We start from the raw sequence: 15391 nt of genomic DNA, 5'->3' as shown, positions 1-15391 counted from the left end.
TGTGTGTGTGTGTGGGGGGGCGCGGTTAGGGTGCTTTGTGGTCAGCATTTGCCTTTATACCTCTGTTAATCCTGGCTCTTTCTCCTTTGTTGCCTTGCCCTTAGCCAACTCCGCTCCTAGACAAAGAGAGCTACAAGCTGCAATCAGGAAACAATGCTTCCTTTTCTGAGGCCAGTTGGGGACAGCATCATTCCCAGTCATGGAATAACAGGGCCTCCTTCCAGTTGGATTGGACCAACTTAAGTCACGGCTTGCCTAGACCAATAACGACATCCTGTGGGGGCCAGGGAAAAAAGGGAATGCCATGTGTTGATTAATCAAAGTCCAGATGCATGAACCAATCAGTGGCAAGAGGAGGCGAGCTCCACTTAACTGATGAGACTCAGCCCTGGGGTGGGGTAGGGTAGAGCCCTGAACACAGGGGTTCCATCAGGTGAGCAGGAGGTAGAATCCTACTGTCTGTGAACATCCTGTCAAGCTCAGTGCCTGGGTTTTTTTTTTTATATATATATAAAATAATCATATAAGCAATAGGGAATGGTTGAGATGATTGCATGGAGTTAAACAATATTCTCTCAAATTATTTTTTTTCTGTTTGTATTTTATAATCATTTTTAATTTTGTTTTTTCCTTCACTTTTTATTTTTATGCTATAAAATGGTTTTTTTTTTGCTTTTAAGTATTAAAAAGTACAAGCAACATAAAAAATAAAATGCAAATCACTCCAAACCCAATCACTCTGAGATGAAACCATTAATAATTAGTAGCCTTTTTCTTTATAATTTGTTAATGCTGATGGATACACACATGTACACATGCATACTCTTTCTAATGTTAAACCATCCTTAAATTCTTAGAATATAATAATGTGTTTTGAGTGAATTCAATTTGCCAATATTTTTCTTGAGATTTTGTTACCTCTATGTTCATAAACTATTGGTTTATGATTTACTCCTTTTCTTTTTTTTTTAGTCTAAATGCTTTTTACTTTTTGACATCCTACATGACATGTTTTTATTAAAAACTATGCCTCTGCTCCAAAAAATCAAGGTCAAAATAAATGAAGAGCTCAAGGTAACATCAGTCTCATTCATCCTAGTCCAACTGTGTGAATAAAAAGCAGCAGCCAGTTATGATGATGACAGGTGATAGATCCAAATTGCTAAATTTGTTAACATTTTTTAAAATTTCTAAACCATTCTTAAAGAAAATAAACTATCCTTAAATAAAATTATACATGGGGGTCACACCATCCTCACGGTATTCTAGCAGAGCAACCAGGCCATTTGGATTCACATTTCACAAATAAATAACTGATAGTTTTTTTGAAATTAGCAAGGATGTGCTTAATTTGTTCTGCAGTCTATCATAAAGGTCTTACTCTTTCTGGTCTATGTTCCTCAAGTTTCCCTTTGATCGATTCCATGTAATCTTTAATATACTTTTTGTAGGTTTCTTTTGTGAAGCTGGTTTCCTGCAAATGCTGGCTCATGACCATATCGACACCAGTGATTGCTGTGTTCCATACCTTCCGCCTCAGGGCCTTCAGTGGAGGCAATCACCAATGTGACTCTCAGTCCTCCTGACCATCTTCCCTTCCACCTCCAGGCACAGCTGGTCTGCAACCTCCGAATTTTGTAAATATCAGAGAACATCTCATCATGACTGATGAGGTCCGGGTAAATGATCATGATGGCAGCAGGAAGGAGACGTTAGTGGCACTGGCTTAGTTTGGAGGGAGTGCGATGCACCCCAAGTGTCACTTGGGGGTGTGGAGAAGTGATCTACTCTTTTCTTATAAGCATTATATAGTTTACATTTCAAAGCTTTTTATAAGCTTTTCCTCCTTTTCTTTTTCTACAACTGGGCTGGCCAGTACAGTAATCACTAGCTATGTGTGGCTTTTAAGCACATGCAGTGTGTAGCTGGTGAATCCTGAGGCATGCTGTATGTGTGCAACACACATTGGCTTTTGAAGATAACATAAAGTATGAGATATAAAATAGTTTAAAAATTTCATAATAGACTAAATGTTAAAACAATAATATTTAGATGTATTAAATAAAATAGAATTTATTATTGAATGAAAATATATGCACGATCACCTGAAAATAACTCGTGTCCATTTAAAAAGCTTCACTGGAGCCAAGAAAGGAATGGAGATAAGAAGAAATAAAAGTATGAAGTGGATATAGTTGAGGGGCTTTGAGCTAGAAAGACCAGGGACACATGGGTCTGCTGGAAGATCTCAGGGCCCTCACCTCTTCCTTTCATGAATTGGCTTGTACTTTGGGTCTGATCACAATTTTTAGGAAAAAGAGGATGGTGTTTCCACCCTCACAGAAAATCCATACAATGGGCTCTATCCATGGCTTTCAAAGCTGCCATTGGAGGAGGCAGTAGGTACTACATAGAAAAAAAACAGGAGAAATCCATGCATTGCAGAACAAACAATTCCCTTTCCCTGAGGCATGTGTTTCCTGTGGTGTGGTCACTGCTGAGGTTCTGCAGGCCTATCATTCTGTGAAAGGAGGCAGGAGTAGGTGGGATGCAGCCAAAGATTTTATGACCATGTTAAACCAATCAGTTATATCACACCCAGGTGGACAAGTATAGGGGAGGAGAAATCAAACAACAGATTGTTCATGCAGCTTCTAGAATTAATAGATTATTTTATTAGACAGGTTATGGATAGCCATTTATTTCTTGCTGGATAATCAAATAGTGAGGGTTTTCTATTTATCCTGAGAACATAAATTCCAAACTGATATCACCCTTTCAGTGTGAGTGTTGTCATTCTAGTCTTTATGGACTGCCGTAGGTCAATGAATGAATGAACAACAAGGCAAGATAAAATGAGAACTCAGTCCCTAGAGTGGGCATGACTTTGATCTCCTTTTTGTACTTTTTGCAAGATATCAATGGTGATGATGTCCTGTGAGCTTAACTCTCTTAGTAGTGAAGTTCATTTTTATTTCTTTTCTTTAGAATTATAAGTTTCAGGAATTAGCAGCTGGCTCTCATTATGGAAGCTGAATATTCTTAGGCAACTCCCGGGGCAAAGAAAGCCAGAATCTTGGCTATGAGCTCAGGGTTGGATCTTAGCCATAGGTATAACTGGTCAGTTTAGCAAGTTGACCTCTGACATCACAAAGTGGGACTCTTTTGTAAAACTATGTTGAGAAGGACTGAAAGCCCTTTATCAAAAACTCCTTGTGGAGGAGAATGTGAAAGTGCCTGAAATGCCCACTCTAAGAAATACTTTGCAATCAAGATCCCCAAGACCTCTGGGAAACTCAAATGTTATCTGGGAGGAACAATGACCTTTGATGATCACCCGCTGACACTGGAGCTTGAATGAGTTTATAACTCTGAGCACAGGAATAGGTTCCAAGATGGTCTGAGTGCTTTGGGTGAGGGTTGGGGCCAGGGAGAGTCTGTGGTGGGTGCTCAGCTCTAAGGCTTGGCATGGGGATGGAACAGGAATCATGAACCCCTGTCCTAGGCCCTTACTCAACTCCTGCTCAGCAACTTTCCTCTGAGGCCAGACTTCATGAGACTGAGTCCCCATGGATGCAGACACAGAGGGAGATGATATGTAGGAAAGAGAGGGAGGAAGTTCAGTGAGGGAAAGAACTTGGGCAGTGTGTTTGGAAGGCCTTTCCATTAATGCCCAGCTGACAGCTGTTTCTTGTTACATTTTGTGGAAACATAAACCTGGATGCATTTTTAAATGAGATTTTTAGATTTATATTGAGACACAGCTTGATTTATAACTGGCTTTCTCTATAGATACCATTAGACTTCACACTGAGAAAATCTCATACCTGAAAATGCAGACTGATGACAATAGCCAACATTAATGAACACTGACTATTTTCCAGGCAATGTGCCAAGAATTTTCATGTTTTTTTTTTCTCATTTTGTACTTTCAGACACTGAGGGCTACATATTATTATTATCTCATAACATCCATTTTTTCAACAAATTGAGCACCTGCCATGTGCCCTGCATCAGCTCAGGCCTGGCTCATCATGTTAAGTAGGATGGCAGGAGACCTGTCTCTATGCTAGCAGGGAAGATGGACCAGGATAGCAGGACTTGAATTTGCTCATGTCAACCACCGAGGTCGCATAGTAAGAATTTTCACCTTGGACTTCTGGAAAGCCACAGGCCACCCTATGCCCACCTTGGCCTCACCCTCAACAAACTGGGAGTGTTATAAACTATAAAGTACCTGGTGTGTGACACTGGGAATCACTCACCTAAACTCTTAATCATGGGTGGGATCTTTTTGTTTCTATTAATAAATAACAGCAAACTGATGAATACACTTTATAAGTTGTAACAACCTCTAACCCATTTCTGACAACCCAGGCCCCAAGGAAAAGAGAAACCATCTACAGCTTCTCAAAGTCCTCTATAACCCTTGCCCCCAGCAGCTGTCTCCTTGTCTAGGCCGAGAAGCTTCAAATAGGAAGATAGGAAGATTCTGAATCTTTGGGTCTAAAGGAGCATTTCAAAAGCCAGTAGGTTCTTCTTCACTCAAGAGGAGGACTGTACAGGGAGCAGCTGAGGCCATCAATTATAAAGAAATTGATGACACATGATTCATGTTCAAATAATCTGTGGAAAGGGGACATGTCACCCTTTCTTTGAGGTTGGAGCTCCCATTGAGTATTCCCAGTGGAGGATTGGATTTTAGCTTGATTAGAGGAAAATTGTTCTTTCTTTCAGCTGGGGGTTCTCCAGTGTGAGCAGCTTCAGCATGATTTCAAGGGCCTTCACACCAGTTTGAGATTCAGGAACATGGGGAGAGGCCAGAGCTTGAATTTCTATAGCTTCCCAGGGGATGCAGGTGATGCCAGTGGGACCTTACCAGGAGAACCACCCATCTAAGGGGAGAAGGGACATATGGTCACCAGATTTTCAGAAAGAGAAATCTAGACATCCAACAATGGTCTCTAGCCTTGCTTCCACTGTCAATTTTGTAAGAGCAGGGGCTACTGTGTAGTTCAGAATCATGATATCACAGAATGTGAGAGCTAGGTGGGAGCTTAATCAATAACACCCTTCCAAGGTCTCTCAAATGTCTCTTAACCCTGGCCAATTACCTGGCACAGCTTTTGAAACATGCTGACATGTGGGCAGCTGTCCCACTCAGCCAGATAGGAACCTCTGTGGGTGGCCCAGGGAACTGGTCTACTTTAGAAGCTCTGTGGGGCTTTCTCAGTAGGCTGGCTGAAAACCCGGATTTAGTACACAGCTTCGCAAAGTAAGGCCCCACACCAGCAACATCACCTGGGAAATTGTTGGAAATGAAAATTGTCAGGCCTCCCTCCAGACCTCCTGAAACTCTGAGGGTTGGGTCTACCCACGTGGGTTATAACATGTTCTTCAGTGGATGCCAGTGCATGCTCAAGAATATTCCCCATTTTACAGTTGAGAGAACTAAAAGCTAGTGGTTGAAAGTGATTCACATCACATAACCAGTCAGTGGCAGAGTTAGACTTAGAATCTAGGCCTCCTGCCCCATTAATTCTCTCCTGTAACCCTCCTCCACTTCCTTTCCACATAACTCAGCTCAGGGTTTGGCACACACATCAGGGCAGCAAGGCTGGTAAGTACTGATGAGCATTCCTCACCACCTCTCCATGCATTCACCCATTTCTTTTTCCAGGCTGAGCTGGCCAGCAATGACGCAAAATGAAGAGGTGGATTAGCCAAATGAAGAAGCCTGGGGACTAGTGGGTTGTTAACTTGTAAATAGCAAGTCTGGTTTGCCAGACCCCACATGTCGTTCTTAGCTGCGAGAAGAATGCACAGAGACAGACTATCATGTTGCCAAATCTGTTGATGGAGGCTTTAATGCTGAGGGCAGCTGGGCCATGCATTTTTTGTTTGTTTGTTTGTTTGTTTGTTTTTGTTTTTGTTTTGGTATCCTCTGTAACTTTTTTTTCTGGCTTTATTGAAATATAATAGGCAATTGGTTGCTCATATTAACATTGTACAATTCAATTAGTTTTTTTTTCAATTATAGTTGGCATACAATAACATACTAGTTTCAATGTACGGCATAGTGATTAGAGATCTATATAACTCACAAAGCGATCGACTCACTAAATCTAGTACTCCACTTCCCCTTACATATTTATTACATTGTTAACTATTTTCCTTATGCTACGGGTTATGTCTCTATGTCTGTTTTGCAACTATCCATTTGTACTTCTGACTACCTTTGCTCTTTTTCACCATCCCTCCAACCCCCTCCCATCCAGTAGCCCTCAAAATATGCTCTGTATTTATGAGTTTATTTCCATTTTTGTTGTTGTTTATTTTGTTCTTTAGATTCCACATGTACATGAAATCATGCAATATTTGTCTTTCTCTATCTGATTTATTTCATTCAGCACAATACCCTCTAGGTTCATCAAGGCAATATCTTTTTCCATCCCCTTCCTTTTAGTCTGTATGTGTCTTTTAATCTGAAGCGAGTCTCTCGTAGGCAGCATATTTAAGGGTCTTGTTTTCTTATCCTTTCAGCTACTCTATCTTTTGGTTAGAATACTTAATTCATTCGAGGTACTTGTTGATAGAAGTGTAGTTATTACTACTCTTTATTTATGTTTTTGATACATGTTTTTCTTAAAAAAGTCCTTCCAGCATTTCCTGTAGTGCTGGCTTAGTGTTGATAAATTCCTTTAGTGTATTTTTGTTTGGGAAGCTGTTTATCTGTCCTTTGAATATTTTGTGCCATGCCCTCTGTCCCACATAGTTTATTTTGAGAAATCAGCTGCCAGTCTTATTGGGTGCTCTCTGTAGGTAATTAACTGCTTTTCTCTTGCTGCTTTTAAGATTCTCTCTTTGTTTTTGACCTTTGGAATTTTAATTATAATGTGTCTTGGTGTGAACCTTTTTGGTTCATCTTTTTTGTGACTCTGAGCTTCCAGGGCTTGTATGTCTATTTCCTTCACCAGGTTAAGAAAATTTTCCATCATTATTTCTTCAAATAGCTCTTTAACTTCTTGTTTTCCTTCAGGTACCCCTATGACACGGATATTTTTTCATTTAATAGTGCCCCATAGGCTCCTTAAATTATGATTATAGTCTTGGTTTCTTTTTTCTTGCTGTCCTGGTTGGGTGTCCTTGACTTCCCAATCTTCTATGTCAGTGGTTTGATCCTCTCCTTCATCCACTCTGTTGATTCCCTCTAAAATACTGTTCACCTCAGATAATGTGTTTTTCATTTCTGACTGGTTCCCTTTTAGAATTTCCATGTCTATTTTTATTTTTTTTTTTATCTCTTTGTTAAAGTTCTCACTGAATTCATCTACACTTCCCCTAAGTTCATTTAGCATCTTTATAACCAGTGTTTTGAACTCTGCATCCGTTAGATTGCTTGACTCCATTATTCCTGGATCTCTGTTCTTTTTTCTCATGTGGTTTCTGCTTCTTTGTCTTCCCATTTTGACTGCCTTTCTGTGTCTGTTTCTATGTACTAAGCAAAGCTCCCAGTCTTATTAGAGTGGCTTTGTGTAGTAGGTGTTCAATGGCACATTCCTGAGCGGGGTTCAGCTACAGGCCAAGTTTAACCCCAGCCTGTGCCCTCTGGGGCCACCTGTTAAGATTCAGCAGGCAATCCACAGATGCAGTGCTTATGGTTGCCTCAAGAAACCACACCAGAAACTGAGGTCAGTTGTAACCAGTGTGAGTCTTGGTGCTGCTCAGCAAGGAGCACCAGACTCACAGAGGGACTTGGGTGGGGCTGTGATTTGGGGGAGGCAAAGTTTTAGGGAATCCTCTGGGCGGAGCGACCTCTGTTTTCCAGTTCGAATGATATCTCAGGTATGGTAGCACTGTGTCCACAACCTGGGAGCCCGGGAGGGCTCAACAGAGGAAAAATGGATACTGCAAGCACTTTTGCCCAGGAGAGAATCTCACCTCTGGCCCTCACTCTGACAACTCAGTGTCCCCATGTAAGTCCCTGGCACCCCCCAAGCAGCTGACCTGGCTCTGGTGCTCAGAGCAAACAAGTGTGTCATTGTGAACGTCCGCTAATGGAGACAGATCCTTTAAGAGGCGTCTGTAGCTTCTGGCTGCAGCTGCCGCAACCTCTGTTCTACTCAGCCACTCAGGACTGGGCAGCCTCGGGTCTTTGCCCCCTCCTACCTTCTACCATTGCAGGGTGATTTCTTATTTCTTCCTAGTTGTAGTGCTTCTGTTCATCTAGATCCCCAGTGACTTTGCTTGCTGTTTGTTCCATGTTTCTGTCTCAACTTTGATCTGGTCGCAAGAGGGATGCCACTTTCCCCCTCCTTGGGCCATGCATTTTTAGTTCTTTGTAAATCCAAGCTTCTCTTGAAGGGAAGAAAGGAAGTTGCAGAGAATAACTAAAGTTTTTTAAGGATGACACATTGACAATCTCACATAAAAAGAAAAAAAAAAAAGAAATTGTGCCTCTAAAGAGCTGGCTGTTTAACCTAGGAGTATTATCAGCACATAAAAGGGATTGTGCATTCAGACTGCTTTGCCTCTCTAAGCAGCAGGAAAAGAAAGAGCAACGGCTGAGGTTCCAACTATACTGAGAAGACCTTCCCTATAGGATGCATTGCCCTTGGGTCCACAGCTATGGAGACAAGGCCTTAGAAGGAGCCTGTGGGGGCAGGCTTGGGCCAGGTCCCTGTACCCCGTGGCAGGGCCTCTTAAGCTGGAACATATACACAAAAAACTTGGGAGACTTATATCAATGCAGATTCTGATTCCCAAAGTCTGGGGTGGGGCATGGGATTCTGAATTTCTGACAAGCTGATGAATTTTGTTCCATGCATATTTTGGGTAATAAGTTTCTAGAGAATTCACTAAAATATGTAGAAATTCATTGTCCCCTGGGGGACCAGACACATGGCTAATAGCGTGGACAGTGTGGATGTCAAGTGGCCCTAGATCTGGATCCCCAGGAGAAGCAGGAAGATAGCAGGAGTAGGCTGCAGAGGGAGCACCAGGCTGGGTTTTTCTTTTTCTGTCAGATGGGGTCGAATAATAACAAATCCAAATTTAAGTGAGGAGAGATTTCATTGGAGAAGACTACTGCAATAAGAAAAGACCCATTGCAATAGAGAGATGGTCAGATCATGAGGTCTGCATGTGTCTCAAAGGTCAGGCAGAGGAATTTTTTTGAAAGGGAGGAGTAAGCAAGCCTAAAAGAGCCCGCATGAGGGAGTGAGTGGGATAAGGAGGTGGCATGAGAGGACACTGGAGCAGAAAATGTCTTTTCTTACAGCCAATTCTTGGGAGGGGACTGAAGGAGAGATGTTAGGGAGGGGCTGCCCACATTCTGATGTGGGCTTAAGTTAGGTGGACCCAAATTCAGGAGCCTTACTGCATAAAGGAGAGAAGTTTAAAGTTTGGCAATTCAAGTTAGCATGTATTTTGTATAGATCCGTCAGTGACAACAAGCCTGCCAACTAATCATTTATGAGGCAAAGAATGGGAATTTGAAGGGTCCGTGTGTAACCTTGTCATAGGTAAACAAGGAGAGCACTCATTTATTTTACCTAAGTCATGTGGATTTGAGCGGTTTTTTGCAGTGAGCATTTCCAAGAACAAAGGGTGGGGCATTTCTTAATGGCGAAGCCCTGGGCTCAGGTAAAGTTTAACATTGTCAATGCCCATGAATGGGCATTCTTTTTACAATGTGTCCTTCCTGTCAGTGTAGTCCTTAAAGAGTAAAAAATGAGACTCTTACAAATATAGAATGAACACGAGCCCCATATTATATTTAGCTCATTAGTAAGTGGATCACTAAGATGGCAGAGATGATTCAAAAAGAAGTAGAGAACCAGGTTCCAGCCCACCATAAAAAGCATCCCAAGTTAAGTTTGTTGACTTAAGGACACCATTGATTTCTTAATGTACTATTAGGGAAATAAAACTGTAGTATTTGGGATTTTTGTTTTTACAAGACAGCAATTATATACATCTATACTAGACGTGGTCTCTAATTGATCATGTAATTCATGGCATTTAGCACAGGTTCATTGCCTTAGATAATCGAAAAATACTTGAGTGGCCTTGTTACATATAATGCCAGCATTGTAATTAAAGGTCATGCCACCCACTTTTTTTGCCTTATTTCAACATTTTAAATGCTTTTCCTAACATCTCCAAGAATTAATAGAGGGTCTGTTTATGAGCTGACTTGTTCAAAGCATATCTACACTGTAACCTTATTCCAGACTAGCATTATAATAAACAAGAAAAGGCCCTATTTTTTTTAAACCCACTGACAGAAGAGTAGCGATCATATTATTTTGTTGTTTGCTACCACTGAATTTTCCACAGGACTGTTTTGGGAAACGAAATTAGTAAGGGGAGAGGACCTCTTTCTATTAACATTAGCCTACAGAGCAAAACAGTTTAGTAAGCTTCAAAACAAAAATATTTTCCTCAGGGCTGAACAATACAAGGTATCAATATTCTAATGTGTTAAGGGTCTGATGAGAAGTGCTGCCAAACAGAGCTATTATTAGTTCTCCTCTGAGCCAGAAGCTCTTGTTTGCACACCCAGATGAGTCCACACTTCCTAAAACCATTAAACCCCACTTTAATTAGTCTGTTAATAGAACTTGTTGTGATCCCAGTTACTCCAGGCCTCCAATTTTTGCCTCCAATCTCTGTTAACTTAGTTTAACATCACGTAACAGGAGGAATTCAGGGATTTTGGTAACAAAAATAAGCTGACTTATCAGACTTTAACAATCAGATTGAAAAACAGGACTCGTTCATAATCTTTCCAGTTAAAGTGGGAACAATATGATGTTTGTTCTTGGCAAATCCTTAGGTTTTTAAAACAATTTAATTGCCCATGCTATATTTAGAGAAAGTGTTTCTATTTTTTTTTAATTGGTGAGTGACAACGATGCTCCCTTGAGTAACTGAACTCATTTCCACTAGCTATGGAGAGATGTACACATAAGATATTATCACTGAAGGAAGATAAATGAAGCAAAGAAGAGAGAACATGGGCTTTGTATTATAAAGGTGACAGATAAGTGAGAAGCAATGGGAGGGAGGAAGAGAGTGGTTTCAAGTTTCATCTCTTTCTTATGCATTCTCACCAGTCACATTACTTTTCCTCCATAGCACTTATCATCATCTGAGAGTCAATGTAATTTGTTTATTTTCTGATTGTTTGTTGTCTGTCTCTCGTCACCTTCTCCACCCCAGCTGGAATATAAGCTCCGTGAGGGCAGACATTTTTTATGTTTTATTATTGCTGTTGGGACTGTGCCTGATACATAGTACGTTCTCCATGAATATTTGTCAAATACTAAGAAAATGAAGGAATGAGCAAAGCCCAGTTCTCTGGAGCAGGAACTTAGATCTGGAAGTGACCACATAGAGCTCTGGGGATGGGCAGAAATCTGGGGAGCTTGTGGGACTTGAGGCTTGATCCAATATCTGAGCTATAATTTAAGCAAGTTGTTTTTATTGAAAAGGAAAAATTTAATTTGTAAACTTGAGATGAACTTGGGCATTCTGGAACCAGTGCCCTTGCCCCAGCCATGGCTCCCCCTGTGTGGCCGGAGGGCTCAGACCTGTCTTGAGCATTTTGTGTCCTCAGGAGCCCCACTTCTCCTTGCCCCTCCATCTCATCTGCTGGACAGCTGGGAGTGTGCGGCATTCCACATTGTTTCCTGCTGCTCCATCCTCACGTCTCCACATTCTATCTGAAATAATGTTTCGCTCCTCATCTGCTGTAGAAGACCTCTTGTTCAGCCTTCATATCCTCACTGTGAATAGCCCTTTTGGCCCTACCTGAGGAATTAACACACTCCTGTTTGTGGTACACTTTCCTTCTGTACCTTTGTCTATTAATACTACTCTGATAACAATTCCACTGCAATTTATGGTGAAAACCTCGGCTGCCACTTATTGAGCATGTGCTATGTGCTGTGTCCTTGACATTTGCCCCCTATAGTTCTCAGACCCACTATGAAGTAGCTAACTGAAGGACACTCGACAGAAAGAAATAGGTTCAGGGAGATTGAAAACTTACATGTAGAGGCAACATGGTTTGTAGGTGGGATCTGAAGATGTGTCTGACTGCAAGGCCGTGCTCGTTAAAATATGATAACACTGAGTTACACTGCAACCAGTCAACACACCTATTGGGATAACTGCCATTAAGACCAGCTTTAATTCCACAAGTTCTTACCCGACTTCCTTTTGTAGGACATTGGCTTCCTTAAAGTCCCTCTAGGATTTCTGGTGGGTTTCAGAGAGTCCCTTGCATGTTCTCATGAGCTTGTCAAATCCCATAGACTGTCACTGTTTTCTGCCACACACCTGCTGGGTCCCGTGGAGTCTCATGGGGCATCTCTGGATTAGGTCCTGGCTGTTTGGCCCCAGGTCTCCACCAGGTGTCATGTTTTCTCCTTCTAGATACTGCTTCCTTCACCTGGACTGTGATCTCTAAGGGGGAGGGAGGGGGTGCTGCAGTTCCTTCAGGCACTTCCCTTGTGTTTCATTTTGGGAAGAAAGACCTCAAACTCTTGTTTATTCCATCCTAATATTTTAGAGTAAAACACTTTTTCTGTTTTATCACCTCATTGCTGATTTCTATAAGATTCAGATGCACTCTTGGTGGTGGTGGTGGTGGGGTCATGCCAGACCATCCCAGTGTTGCTGCAATAAATAGAGAGCCCCTTCACCCCATGGTGGCTGAGATGTAGTTCCTGGGTGTGCTCATGGGTCCAGATGCTCCACCCTTGGGAAGATCAGCCCCCATCCGGCGCATCTGTTTGCTGTAACTTATGTGGCCCGGCTTGAGTGCACACACAGAAGGCTCTTTAGACTCGCTACAGAGAGGTTTCTGGTGGGTCAGTGCCACAGGGTGGCTGGCTCAGCACCCAAATCCTCAGCCTAAAGTAGGGCCACTGTGCATGTTTACTCCAGCCTGTTGCAGAACATGTAGCCTGCTTTACCCAGGTCAGGCATGCAGGCCTGCACAACATCCACACTGAACGCTTGTCTAGGGAATGAGTGAAGGAGGCACAAACAATTCAACTATGTGTCTAGTAGCTTTATACTGGGTATAATATTGAAGCTTATTTTATTTTGATGCACTTCCTTTTAAGTCTTTAAAAAATAAAAAATAGAGTTTGTGTAGATTATGAATTAGAAAAAAAAAATAGATCATCTCTGAGTTTCTGTTTAGTCTAAGTAGAATTTTTAACAAGCCCACATGTTTCATGTCCAGAAATATGAACAAGCTAAAATATGAATCTTTTTGTTAATCAATCACCACTCAGTCAAGGATCACTAAGCACCTTTGGGGTTGACTCTTGTATTGTATAAACATGATATGCTCACACAAGTGTCTTTATCACAAGGGACAGTCACTTTCTTCTGTTGATTTCTAGCTGAACTACAGAGTGATCAGAGAGTATATGAAACCTACTCTTTGGTATCTGCCAAGCTTTGTTATGTGCCCTCAGTTTTCATTCAAGTTTTCTTTTAAGTTCTGGCTGGCTTTGAGGAAGTAAGTAAGGTGTTTCTGGTGCTCCAAGAGTTGTCATTTGAAACCTCAGATCTCTTTCCAGGACTCCCCGAACATGCAGACCCCTGTACTATTCCTTCTCTCTTTCTCCTTCTCCTTGCTAGGCCATCCTTGGGAAAGGATCAATTTGCAAATCATCTACAGCTTCTTTGAGAGTATGCAATAGACACAGCTATTAGAGAACAAACGTCAAGACCAAGTTAAAAAATGCCACAGGAGGAGCTCTCAGAGTGTTACATTCATTAGATTGAGAACCAATAATCACATTAATAATAAATTACTGATGTTCGTATAGCATTTTATTCTTCACAGATGGTTCTGCATCCATTTACTTCTTGGCTCCTTGACACAAATCTATGATGTTAGCATACTCTTGCTTTAGGAATCATGGATTCTCTCCCTACCCCTGCTGTCTCTATCTTGCTCGCCTTCTGTGGCAGACACGCAGCTCTGATGTAAGACACAGGAGGTCTGGCTCTGATCCCAAGTTGAATGCTAACCTTGCTTTTAGAACCTGTGCAAGTCTTTTAGGGGTTTGCTTCTTCATCTGAAAATTTAAAGCAATTAGATATAATCAGTAAATTTTTAGATAAAATCTTCTCAGTGCCTGAAACAAGCTGCTTGGATTGACACATGAAGGAGTAGGCCCGGAGTCCTCTCTGTCTTTCCCCTCTGATCTCCTTATCTTCCATAGAATCCTCTCAGCTTTGCTATACTCCCCTAGGGCTCCATGGAAACACTTGACCTCATGACATGTAAGTCTCTGTTTACCCTAACATTTTATGACTCATTTTGTGACATTTTGTTTGCTCCTCTGTAAAAGAAAAAGAGTTGGATTCATTTGCCTCTAAAAATTAATTGACATCTGTGGTTCAACACCAGGGGTGCAGAGATACTTAGCAAAATAAATAGCTAAAAGGGAAGTAGTTTCTTTCCATGGGTACTAAGAGGGTCAAGTGTGAGTGGTTATTTTGACACTATTCTGAACATTGGGGGTGTCCCCTACTAACTCCTGGGGAGATTGAGCTTCCCACAGCATCAATTTATATAAAGCTTTTCTTTTATGCCATAGTCTCCTTGGGTACTAAGCAAAGATAATTCCTCCATAAAGAGATACTGTTACATCGTCACATTTTCCTTTAAATCATCACCAGCAGAAGAAAAGCTCCACCTTTCTTTTCCTTCCTCCCTTCCTTCCTTCCTTCCTTCCTTCCTTCCTTCCTTCCTTCCTTCCTTCCTTCTATCCTTCCTTTTTCTTTCTTTCTTCTTTCTTTCTTTCTTTCTTTCTTTCTTTCTTTCTTTCTTTCTTTCTTTCTTTCTTTCTTTCTTTCTTTCTTTTTCTTCTCTCTCTCTCTCTCTCTTTCTTCTCTAGGAAAGGCTGTTTTTATTCATAACGTAAAAATCCATGGGTAGAATTTTGTTTCTGGACAAGGCAGAGTAACAGGAACTGGATTTTTACCCCTACCTGAAAAAATAAAAAGGACAGACAATATATATATAAAATGACAATTTTCAACATCAGACAATGGAGGAGAGTAATACTTGAGAGACAGAAAACAATAGAGGCAAGTCCTATTATTGCCCCAGTTCATTGCCTTGAGAGTTTCCAGGCCATGGCGTGAAAGGTGGAGAAGCCAGCTGGAGTCTAGTGAATACCTTAACTGAACAGACAGAGCTGAGAATCCAGAGAGGGCAAGGTGGCTAGAATTTACAAAACAGAGTATTACAGAGGACACACCCACACATACACACACACACGAAGCTCTGGGGATCAGCTAATGCATGAGAAAAATACCAAAGGCTGGGGAAAGAATTACCTGAAAGGATAAG

General features: G+C 41.4%; 1 pseudogene; it reads right to left on the bottom strand.

Annotated features, from left to right (window-relative positions):
• Positions 1-1221: 1221 nt before the first annotated feature.
• Positions 1222-1691, bottom strand: LOC107516375 (annotated as a pseudogene).
• Between the last annotated feature and the right edge of the window lie 13700 nt (positions 1692-15391).

This window comes from Rousettus aegyptiacus, unplaced genomic scaffold (assembly GCF_014176215.1).
Source record: "Rousettus aegyptiacus isolate mRouAeg1 unplaced genomic scaffold, mRouAeg1.p scaffold_m13_p_12, whole genome shotgun sequence".
NCBI classification, from domain to species: domain Eukaryota; kingdom Metazoa; phylum Chordata; class Mammalia; order Chiroptera; family Pteropodidae; genus Rousettus; species Rousettus aegyptiacus.
This window is presented reverse-complemented; position numbering and strand designations above follow the sequence as displayed.